The sequence below is a fragment of the Mixophyes fleayi genome, chromosome 2 (genome assembly GCF_038048845.1).
Source record: "Mixophyes fleayi isolate aMixFle1 chromosome 2, aMixFle1.hap1, whole genome shotgun sequence".
NCBI classification, from domain to species: Eukaryota; Metazoa; Chordata; class Amphibia; order Anura; family Limnodynastidae; genus Mixophyes; species Mixophyes fleayi.
This window is the reverse complement of record NC_134403.1, coordinates 365,189,010-365,200,579: the sequence shown is the minus strand read 5'-3', so window position 1 is coordinate 365,200,579 and position 11,570 is coordinate 365,189,010. Positions and strand designations below refer to the sequence as shown.

Below are 11,570 nucleotides of genomic sequence, written 5' to 3'. Positions count from 1 at the left end.
AAAAAATAAATAAATTAATGCACAATCCGTTCGTCTGTTTGCCTTAATGAATCAGGCCCCGTCTTCCTAAGAAAATAATGGACTTCCTTGATTATTACTCATCTGATGATTAACAGTGAAATATTGATAAAGACATCATTGAAGTTACAAGGAAAACAAAATGACTTACTACATAAGTCAGTGAGAACATGTAGGTGTTTTCCACTGTTGATAAGTGATAAGACTGGATATTTCTGTTTTACTTTTATTATTACGCTCATGTATGAGCCATAAAATACTCGGATCAGTATATAATTCCCTCACTGAGTCACTTGTTGTTTGTAAATGGTCTGTAATATTATTACGAAAGCAGTGACTGTATTTTTTGTTACAGATATTTTGAGACTTTTGAAGACAGGAAAGCCCCCGTGTGTTTGGTCTGAGGCCAGTAAGGTGTTACATTGATCACACACATTTCTTTAGCATGAACGCACACCAGTGGGTTTCCTGTATCTCTGTGTGTGTGTCCTGTGAAAATATTGCAATTGTGAAGAAACATATGATTAGTTCTTGTTAAATTGCAGATAGCAGTTTACATCCAATTATAGATGATGCAATGCTTCTTGCACAATCCTAATACTAATTAACGTATGCATTAATAAAATAAATAAACACCATTCTGCTTGCACAATCCTGCTTGACGCCTATTGCCAGCTGTATCCTGTGACTTGCAAATAAGTGCTAACACTCTAATCTGTTCCCCGACGGTCCTGTGCTGAACCCAGCACCTGAAGTCAACACTATGCCTGCTACCCACAGTCCACAGAACTGTTATTGCCTTTGAATGGCACAAATGAAGAGTCAATCACTGTAATCATGAACATAAGTAATCCACACCACTGCATACATGATTCTAAGGTTCAGTTTACAAATCTGAACATACGCAAAAACACAATGCATATGGCCTGATTATCCAATATGCTGAATAGGCTGCAGCCTAGTGTGCAAGGCTTTGGTGGGGGCATCATTTGGGGGGATTGTAAAATTGTGACCGGGAGAGATATCTATACAGTTCTAATTTTAATGAAAACGGAACAAGTGAGAAAGATTGCTAAGTATAGCTATTTGCTACTATACATTATGAAGAAAGTGAAGGTCTCTGTTTGTGTAAAATTAATATAGGAGATTACACACAATAAAGTCTGGAATTGCCCTGTCGTTTATTTACTAGACAGATGCTCATACACGCTTATCATTTATTTTCTAGCAATCCCATATTTCACAAAAAATGTATCAAAGTCCTGCAATTAAGCACCTGGGACAGTCAAAATGTGAGGCAGCCAAACCAAGCCTAGTTCATACGGTTTTTATTTTTTTGTAATCAGGTCACCGCGTATGTGATACTACTTGGCATGTGCACCAGATGGGGATGTGGTCACCTTACACGGGATACGTCACCTTACACAGAGGCACAACATGGCACATTGATGTTTGCCATGTCCTCCCGGGATGTGCACAGCCCTTCCAAAGCACTGGCCCACCTCCAGCTCTCTCCCCTAAAATCACCCCTTGAATGCCAGCGCACCAGCTGCTGGTATGCACAGCATTGAAACGGCACCCTTCAGCGAGTCATAACTTTATTGAGCTGTGCACATAAGTGCATGCTAATACTTCAGCGCTACTGATTTTAAATGTAATTAGTGTGGGCCCGGAAAGATTGTGAGTTGAAAATCACAGGGCGGAAAGTCCTCCCCTTGCAGTCTTATCATGGACAATTGTCTTATCCCCCACTTCCTCAGGAATCAGGTAACGGACTATGGTTCTCCCCTGAGTGATAGCGGTGGGTCTGCACTGTGCGGTTACTGAAGAAATTGCTGTGTTTTTTTCCCCCAAACTCAATTTTTTGACTAGAAGTTGCCATCTCACAACCTCCCCTATGTAGAACGTAAAATGTTACAAAACGGTCACATAATGCTACAAAGCACATATACTGTACCTATACTGTTGAAGTATACAACAGAAATACTGTACATATATATATATATATATATATATACATCCCAACATTGAAATAAAAATTGGGACAAAATAGGCCACGCTATAATTCCCCCAAGAAATTCCATGATGTGCCAAACCGCATCCCGAATCTGATGGACATGTCCCATCCCTGTGAGATGACCTTTTTTTGGTTGCTATATATATTTGATTACCTATAACTTTCTCCTAAACATTCTATATTGCTACAAGCAAAATAATCTCTCATGCAGCAGGTGGTACTGGTAATGACAGGAAGCAACTGTGACAATAAAAGTGTAATGATTTCTGTCACTATCTGAGATACAGTTCTGGTGCTAACACGCACCAAATCCTATCTCCTCCCAACCATCTGTCTGTGTTCCCAGGATACAAAGTGTTTGCAGTTCCGCTTCATTTAATCCCAATATAATGACCTCTCTTCCATATCTCCTCTCTGATACCAGTCTGGTTCCACTCAGTTCTATGGGTCCTAGTCCCTTGAGTCTAACGTAATGAACTGTTGTTTACACTGTTCTTGGAACTTCCAAAGCTCCTTGTCAAATACATACATACGTTATGTCTACAGGACAATCATAGCTAAAATAGTCGCTGACAGATGAGAGAACACTCACTGACATGTATGTAAATACAAAACCTAACATGATACAACTGTATGCATTCATTTTCCATGGATGGTGGATATGAGTTTATTTTGTACAGAATTCATATTTAGTTGCCCTATTGCTACTTTTATCAATATACAGAATGTTGACATTTAGAAATAGGAACTTTATAAATGTCACTGATATGATAACAGTTCATTTAAATGTACCATGAAAGAAAAACACCTTTATGCTAAAAAAGAAAAAATAATAAAAAGAAAATATCCCAGGGGGTTTCCAGGAAAAAACATTCCGGAATTCAGGTTATTAAAAAAGTGGAATAATTCAAACTTGGTGCAGAAAAAAAATTATGTTTAGGCTCCAAACATCCACTTGCAACCCCTGGTGAAAAGGAGGAAGGATCTCTTCTCCTATCAGGCACCCCGAAGGTCCTTTCCCCAATAATGCAGATCCATCCATGGGGTAGAGGTCACTGTAGCCATTACTCACACACGCACCTCTTGCCAAGTCATTCCACCAGGCCACTCCAGACACAGTGCCCGGTTGCACTCTCATTTAGTCCCCAGTTGCACATTCACTTGGCAGCCTCAGATCAGCTCCCACAACATCTGCACGGTGGCTCACAGCACTGGGGTCATGAGTTCAATTCCCGACCACGGCCTTATCTGGGAGGAGGTTGTATGTTCTCCCTGTGTTTCTGTGGGTTTCCTCCGGGTGCTCCGGTTTCCTCCCACACTCCAATAACATACTGGTATGTTAATTGGCTGCTATCAAAATTGACCTTAGTCTCTCTCTCTCTCTCTCGGCCTGTGTGTATGTGTATATTAAGGAATTTAGATTGTAAGCTCCAAAGGGGCAGGGACAGATGTGAGTGAGTTCTCTGTACAGCGCTGCGGAATCAGTGGCGCGATATAAATAAATGGTGATGATGATGCATTGATTGTGGATGCAGTAGACTGTAAGCTCTCACATCCTCTGTCTCACGTCTGCACCTCCCTATCCGCACCTGTGCCCAACAAATAAATAATGATGATGATTATGTTATTGCTATCTGTTCTGCTATAACTCAGCCCATGCAGGCTATTCAGTTTCACTCTGCCACCTTCAAATCCAGCACATTGCTGAGACATAACAAAAAACGCTTCTATAACTGGAGCAACAAATTCCTCTGGGTGAGTAACGTGGAGCAGAGACGCTGTTGCTCAAGGAATAGTACAAAGACATCACTGTTGACACTATTTCTCATTTTTCTCTGTTTACTTATTGCTGTAAAACACAAATAATGCACAAAACAATTTGGTGGAATGGACTCATCTTGTTTCACTTAGAGTCACCTTACACCCATCCATCGTGTCACATGTTGGATGCCGTCGAGTCTCTGGTCACGCCACGCTGACTGCCCATTGTCCATTCAGGGGGCACAGATCCTGCTGTTGGTACAGAAAATGCAAGTTGCTGAATCAATTTATTAGTAACAAGAAGTGTGGGAAAGGGATGGGATATATCTAGAATATAAATACACAAAATCCCCAGCACACTCAGCCAGCAAATGAGACTAATTAAAATCGCCTCTATTTATAAATAGGATGCAGAAGTCTCAATTGCTGACATTTGCAAATATTTTATAATTATATATTATAATTATATTATGACACCTCACAGCATTTCTGCTAATAAGATGGTCCTAGCTCTAAACTGTGAGAGTACTCACTGATTATTATTATTATAATATATTTTGCTTGTGTGTGTTTAAATAGGGTGGCAATTTACTAGGAAGTACTGCCAAAGAACTGTGGTGGATTGTTTCTTATACATATACAAATTTGTGCAACTATGGAGCCGAAAACACACAATATAGATTGATCATCTTTCATTTTGTTGGCACAATAATTGCAAAAATGACAAGGGAACATTCTGTACTGAATTTTGGAGTTTCATATGTGGTGTCATATGACCCTTTGGGTAAAAAGCCCTTTTGACAGTAATAGACGTGTTTTTGTCAGTGATAAGACTCTTGGGATGGCATTAACAAAAGGAGACCACTCCAAAAAATTATAATTTTTAGATTAAAGTTTGTAAAACATATTTGCATATCTATTAAAAACTGAGCTATCATTCCAACTACTGTACAGATAAGACATGGGGGGGGGGGGGTCCTTAAAGCAATTATGTTGTTAAAATTAATTGTTGATTGTAATAGGAAAGCTTTGAGAAACTAAAAGCTTGTTAAAATTAAAGTTTATTATCTTATTGTCAGCAACCAGAACACAAACCTGGTGAATAGCCTGAAAACAGCAATGTAACTTAAATACAGCTTCTTTTCAGCATATAGAAAGGTGCACAGAAATACAGCCTTGTCTTCAGCAACACAAAAAGGAATGTTTTTACAAGACCAGCTTACCGCACAATGGAGTAATTGCTTCTGCAGGTTCGCTGCTTGTCTTACCTAGGGAACTCTGATTAACAAAGAGAAAGCTGCCGAGGATCTACCCAGATCACAAAAACAGCTGCTGTGGTTTGGGTGGGTTGCAGCATACTGTGGTGGAGTGATGCAAGGTCTAAAATATCCCAATGTCCTAATTGAGAATGTTGAAATATATGGGGTGTATAGTGGTTGGACAATGAATTAGGAATTTTTAAACTTTTGTGTATTTTAAGGTTTGTACCTCAGGGAGATTGTGTATTGTTAAAGCCACAATGAGAAAGGAGCAGTACATTGAGCTTGTTAACAGTTGTCTTATCCCCCAGATAAGAGTGGTTTCCGGTAAATGATGGAACATTCAAGCTTTTTCAACAAACTAAAATATTCCTAATTCATTGTCCAACGGCTATATGGAGCTGCATGGAGACAGCGGTCTACAGATCCGTCAAATGGTTGCTGAGTAGGCTGGAAGCAGATAGCTGAGCAATTATTATATTAACATAGGTTTTCATAGAAACTTAAAAATAAGTCTAGAAATAGATTTTGGCTTCCCTTTCCTGCTTTGGTTTCATGATCAGTGTGTCTGTGACAGGAAGTGGCATTATAGCTTCTCCTTTCCTAGGTGTTAGCTATACGTCTCTAAATTAAAATGCTTTAAGCAACGATTAGCAAAAAAGTAGTTTCACATGTATACGGCAAATTAATCAGGTCATTTCTGAAAGCTCTACATTCACCCTTGCAGAATGGGGAATTGCTTACCGAAATCCAGGTAAGTGAAAGATTGCTTGTGTTTTTAACTATATTTAGAGTAGAGGAACAAACTACTGCTACCGCTACCATAGATTTGTTGCTATAGAGGATTACAGCATGTTATATTAAGCATATTATAAAGACTTGTATTGTATTACTTTATGGTGTCTAATTATACTTTTACGGAACTACCTTAGTCATAGTTCAAAAACTCTGATTGTTTCATTTGTGCACAGAGGGCCTGATTGATCAAGGAAGGTAAATGTTGATACGTGCTATATTTTCAGGGGCAGAACGGGGAGGGGCGTATGCATGTAGTTAATGTACAGTAAGGGTATGCCAAGCACAAGCGCACACAATAGCGCCCAATTCAAGCTTTGGGCATCCCAAAGGCACATGAATTTCCATCTTATCACTTGCACCAACTGCAGGTCTGGTGTAAGTGTGGATTGCTAGCAATGATGTTTGAGTATACATGTAACTGTAAATATGCATTTTATGTACCAAAGACATTAATCGTGAATTGTATTTCATGGGAGGGGGCAGCACAGTGGCCTAGTGGTTAGCACTTCTGCCTCACAGCACCGGGGTCATGAGTTCAATTCCCGGCCATGGCCTTATCTGTGTGGAGTTTGTATGTTCTTCCTGTGTTTGCGTGGGTTTCCTCCAGGTGCTCCGGTTTCCTCCCACACTACAGGGACTGATGTGAATGAGTTCTCTGTACAGCGCTGCAGAATTAGTGATGATGATGATGATGATGTTTGTTGTCAGCAATGACTATATTATTAACAGGTGACAATAATTGAATACTTTTTTTCTGTACATTCTTTTGTGACTCCATATTCCACATATGTATTGGACGTATTCTGCAGTGTATTGTTTGTTAGAGCGGAGCAGACCTAGATCCGTATTCAATAAGAGAGGTTCCTTCAGATTCACTTTTAGTTGAATAAGGACGTGCGCATGCCCGAATTACGTACATTTAAAAAAACACACACAATTTACGCTCGTTTTGCGTGCCCTAATGAATCAGGCCCAAAATATAAAGTAAATAGGCAATATGATTGGCTAAAAGGTTCTTACCGCCATGTTGCTATTGTTCGATGAGAGCCAGCATTGCATGAAGAGTGAGACTCTCTGAAACTGATAGCGCTCTGTGAGCCAGATTTCTTTGTGATGAAATTACTGAGTATTACTATTGTAGTCCATTATTTTATTTTTTTTAAAGATTTTATTTTTGCAAGGGTCAACCAAAAGTAACATTCTGTACAGCACTGTTTCATAAACATCTGAAGAATACATTTGTATTATAACATACAGCGTCTTGTTAGAATAGCATATTAGTAAGGATGTTGACCCAATTTTTCCAAAAAAGCAACAATTTTAGCAAAAGAAGTAAGACTGAGGAGAGTAAGGAGGGGGGGGTGGCGGCATGGCGGACCGCCTAAGAGTAAGAGAGAGGAAAGAGTGTAGTAGAATATGGGAGAAGATAAAGAAAGAGAAGAGATGGGAGGGATGGAATAGGGAAGGGAAGAAAGGATCCAGATGGAGTGTTGTTGTAGAATCACATGAAAAAAGGGGTTTGGATTTGGAAGTATGAGGTCCACGGCGCCCAAACCTTAGTGAATGACTTAGAGGTATTACGGATTATGCATGTCATGTATTCCATTTGATAAACATACCAAATCCTGCCAATGATTGTCTGTAGGGTTGGAGCATTGGGCTGTTTCCAGTCCGTAGCAACTTGGCATAGGGCAGCAGAGATTACGTGGCGAAACATTTTCATTTGATGTTTGGTGGCCGATGGAATCCCGAGAGGGAGAAGGAAAAACCTGGGAGAAAACGGTATGTCAAGCTGCAGTAGCTGTGAGGCAAAGTCCCGAAGTTCCGACCAAAATGGCGCAAGTCTGGGACACTGCCACCAGATGTGGAGAAAGGACCCTTCTGCGCCACAACCTCTCCAACATGTAGTCCATTATTTTACAAGTGATATGATATATAAGTGAGGGTCAAATCAGAAATACAAAAGAACAATGAAATTTAAAGGGGTTCTCAACTTTATATAAAATGTTTGCTAAACCCCTCCATGACCTCCCATGGGAGGGACCACCACCAATATTTTTTTTCGGAGATTAGAAAATAAAATTGGAGACAATATTCGCGCAACGTTTCTCTAACTGTAATAGATTCAATTGGACAAGCGCCGTGTTGTCACATTTGTTTCTGCGACATACAATACACACTGTTGACCCCATGTGGGAGGGAGGAAATGTGCGAGCCCCGCTTCCACTTGGCAGCCTGGCTCCTCCCAGCGCTACGCATAGGCCATAATCGTGTCACGCCCCCACACCTACCGCGCTAATGTAGTTTAAGTAACTGTGCCAGGGATTAATGGAAACCGGGATGGCTCGGGTGAACTTTTCCCCAGGGCTATCAGGGACCAGGTTAGTAAGAATCACCCAATTGTGGTTGTACAACTGTGGGTGTTGGGCGGTCCCATAAATCAAAGGGCCAGCATGGGACATTTTCATTTATGGGCCTATGTATCCTGCACACTCTGCACCCTCGGTGGATACACCCTTGTCTAATTCATATCACAGACATTAAAACAGAGTTCTCTGAACAGTCTAAAGTTTACCAAGATACTTAAAGGGAAATTGTCATCAAAAATGTTGACTTTATACATTATCAATTAAATATAGGTTTATGGAGGGTATAAATAACTGAGGTTTATCTCCATCGCCCTCAGTAAAGAGCCTTTATGAACCATAAGACATGCAGAAGAGCAGAACAAATGTCTTTTCTTCGTATTTGCGACATCATGGACCTACCTTTATGTAATTGCTCCTGGTTTTGCAGACAGGTGGTAATGTTTCAGTGGTAAGACACAATCCACCAGAGGTCAGAAATGTTTGCTCGTTACCACAGGGGTAGCCAGATGGATGTGGACTGCAGATAGTAATAACCCTGCAATCAAGGGTTGGGGAGGGAATTATTTTAGGTGTTTTCGTAGTAGACTGTGGAGTCTATTAATCTTCGGAACACAGACAGATTCTTAAGCAGCATCAGAGACGGGGATGGCTGTGACTATTACTTTTAAGTGGGGCAGAACGGTGGCAGTGTGCTTAGCATTTCAGATAAGGCTCATGAGTTCAATTGCCAGCCAGGGCCCTATCTATGTGGAGTTTGCTCCTGTTTTCTCCCACACTCCAAAAACATACTAGTAGGATAATGGGCTGCTGACAAAATTAACCCTTGTATGTGTGTGATAGGGAATTTAGACTGTAAGTTCCAATGGGGCAGGGACTGATGTGAATGTCAAATATTCTTTATATAATTGGTGGCACAACTTAAATAAACAGTAATGATTATCGGATGCCTTGGGCACCATCAAGGAGCATTTTATAGACGCACATTAAAATGCCACAGAATTCAATGTCATCTATCTAGCACACCTTAGAAAACAAAGCAGGCATCTGATTGGTTGACATGAGTTATAATAGCACCTTTTTTTCTGAGAACCACAGTGGGGACACACACACTTTTGTTTTTTAACATTTATTTTAGGACACCACCCTATGTTGAAAAGTACAGAAGACAAACTTACACACAATCATTATGTGCTATATTTGGTGTAATTAAATACCATCACAGGCTAAGAGAGCAGAATTTGCTGATGATTACTGTGAAAACGGTCACACTTGTGAGAATACGGACAAGCATGACGAGAGCTTCTGAAAGTTTATAGGCTCAGGGGAGTTCCCTTTTTATATTTTATTTTCCCCACCTTCGCATGTTCAAGAAATTTTGCTAAAGAGAAAGAAAACGAACAGTAATATTAGTAATTTGTGACATATATATGTTGTGGCACTTTTTTGTACTTAGTTAAATAAGTATGTTTTCCCACTTTTGTTCATATGTTTATATAATCACTTTTAGCAGTCCACCCTCTGCTACAGTCCCTGAGTTTTTGATACATCTCCTATTAGACAGTGTTTAGTATGAGCTGGGTGTGGGTGGAGTCTGTTTATTGTAGTCATACTGTATATATAGTATCCCAATGGAATTTAAATGCCCTCGGATACAATACAAAACTAATTTGTCTTTACTACAAATATATCAGTACTAGGAAGTTTACCAATCAGATGGCGGGCAAAATATGAATAGGGATTTTCTGACCAATAATAATGATACATAATATCTACTTCTAATATCTATCTAAAGATTTAGCAAGTCCGGAGTATCTAGCTTACAGAGATGAGAGAAGATGCAGAGAAATTTCGCACTGACCATATTTTGCTGTGGAACAGGCCACTTCGTAGAGGTACGGAGTTTCGGTGATACAATGTCTACATACTTTGTTTACGTTGTCCTTCTGCACTTTACTTGTAAATTTGCATTTATTGTCTATAAATGTAGTTGGTAAGACCATACTTGCCTACTTTGGGCAAGTTCTTTCCGAGAGGGGGCGTAGCGGGAGGGCCGGAGGGGGCAGGGCGCGGCCAATCACGTCATTTTGGCCCAGCCCACCGCGATAGAAATTATGTTTTGTCACGGGGGGTGGGGCCTAAATAACGCGATTCACCGCAAATCGCGACATTTTGTAACGGCAGTTGAGGGATGCGGGAGATTTGACAGCTCTCCCGGGAGTCCATGAGACTGACCCAAATTTTGGGAGTCTCCTGAACATTCGGGAGTGTTGGCAAGTATGGGTAAGACCTAGAGGGAATTCTGGGCGGAACACCCCCCATCCCCCCTTGATGTATGGGGGTGAGGCCCTGTAATAAATAAACCTGTAGATTTTCTCACTTTTTATTATTTTGCTTATCTTATAAAGACTTAGGCTGATCTTCCATAATCCATCTAATTGCTGTCTAATGAGCTGTCAATGGGACACTATGAAAGTCATTAACAGCTTCATCATTCAAGAGGGGGTCAGTAAGTAGCCAGTTGTTGTTCAGTTTCAAGTTGAATCAATATCTTGTCGTTTCAAAACAATAGCAGAATGTTCTGTCCAAGTTTGGCAAATGACTTTCAGAAGCTAAAATATTCGATGAGGGAAGGTATAAAAAATTCATAACTATCCCTATAATTGTCTCCAAGAAACCAATACTGTGCCTAGACTTTGTAGAAACCCTGCTATTTACATTGTCGTAAGAGTCACAGATAACTGACCAAGGAACAATCTTACATATCTTATACATTATGTTCAGGTCACCTACAAATGAATGGTGACCCTGTTTCTCCACATCTATTTTATTACATTACATTGGTAGGATACTATTTTCACCAAAGGGCCATAAACATTAGGGGGTATATTTACTAAACTGCGGGGGAAAAAGTGGAGATGTTGCCTATAGCAACCAATTCTAACAGTCATTTTGTAGAATGTGCTAAATAAATAATAACTAGAATGTAATTGGTTGCTATAAGCAACATCTCCACCTTTTTCCCCGCAGTTTAGTAAATATACCCCTAAGTGTTAATCTGAAACCATCAATAGTAACTCCAAGCTACAAATACCTGCTCTCAATGTCAGCGATTGTTTTAGCAACTTTTACAATCTTTTATGACAATTTAGACTTGTAACAGTTGGAGTATATATGGTTAAAAATTACATAAAGAGAGAAAGGTACATAGAAAGTTCCACTTTCACATTGATGTTTATCAGGGGCAGAACATAACAAAGTTTGGGTAGAGGCCCAGCAATGCTACTGTATCCTGTTGGGCCCTGAAAGGGTATTTTCTGAGCATTTGCAGCCATTGCTCTGGACAGAGCT

At 40.1% G+C, this 11,570-nt stretch overlaps 1 long non-coding RNA gene across 1 annotated transcript; it reads right to left on the bottom strand.

Moving 5' to 3' along the window:
• Positions 1-3,856: 3,856 nt before the first annotated feature.
• LOC142140530 (uncharacterized) lies at positions 3,857-5,077 on the bottom strand. Its single transcript, XR_012688531.1, has 2 exons — positions 5,020-5,077; positions 3,857-4,045 (listed from the first exon to the last, which is right to left on the bottom strand). It is a non-coding gene; the product is annotated as an uncharacterized LOC142140530 (long non-coding RNA).
• Positions 5,078-11,570: the final 6,493 nt, after the last annotated feature.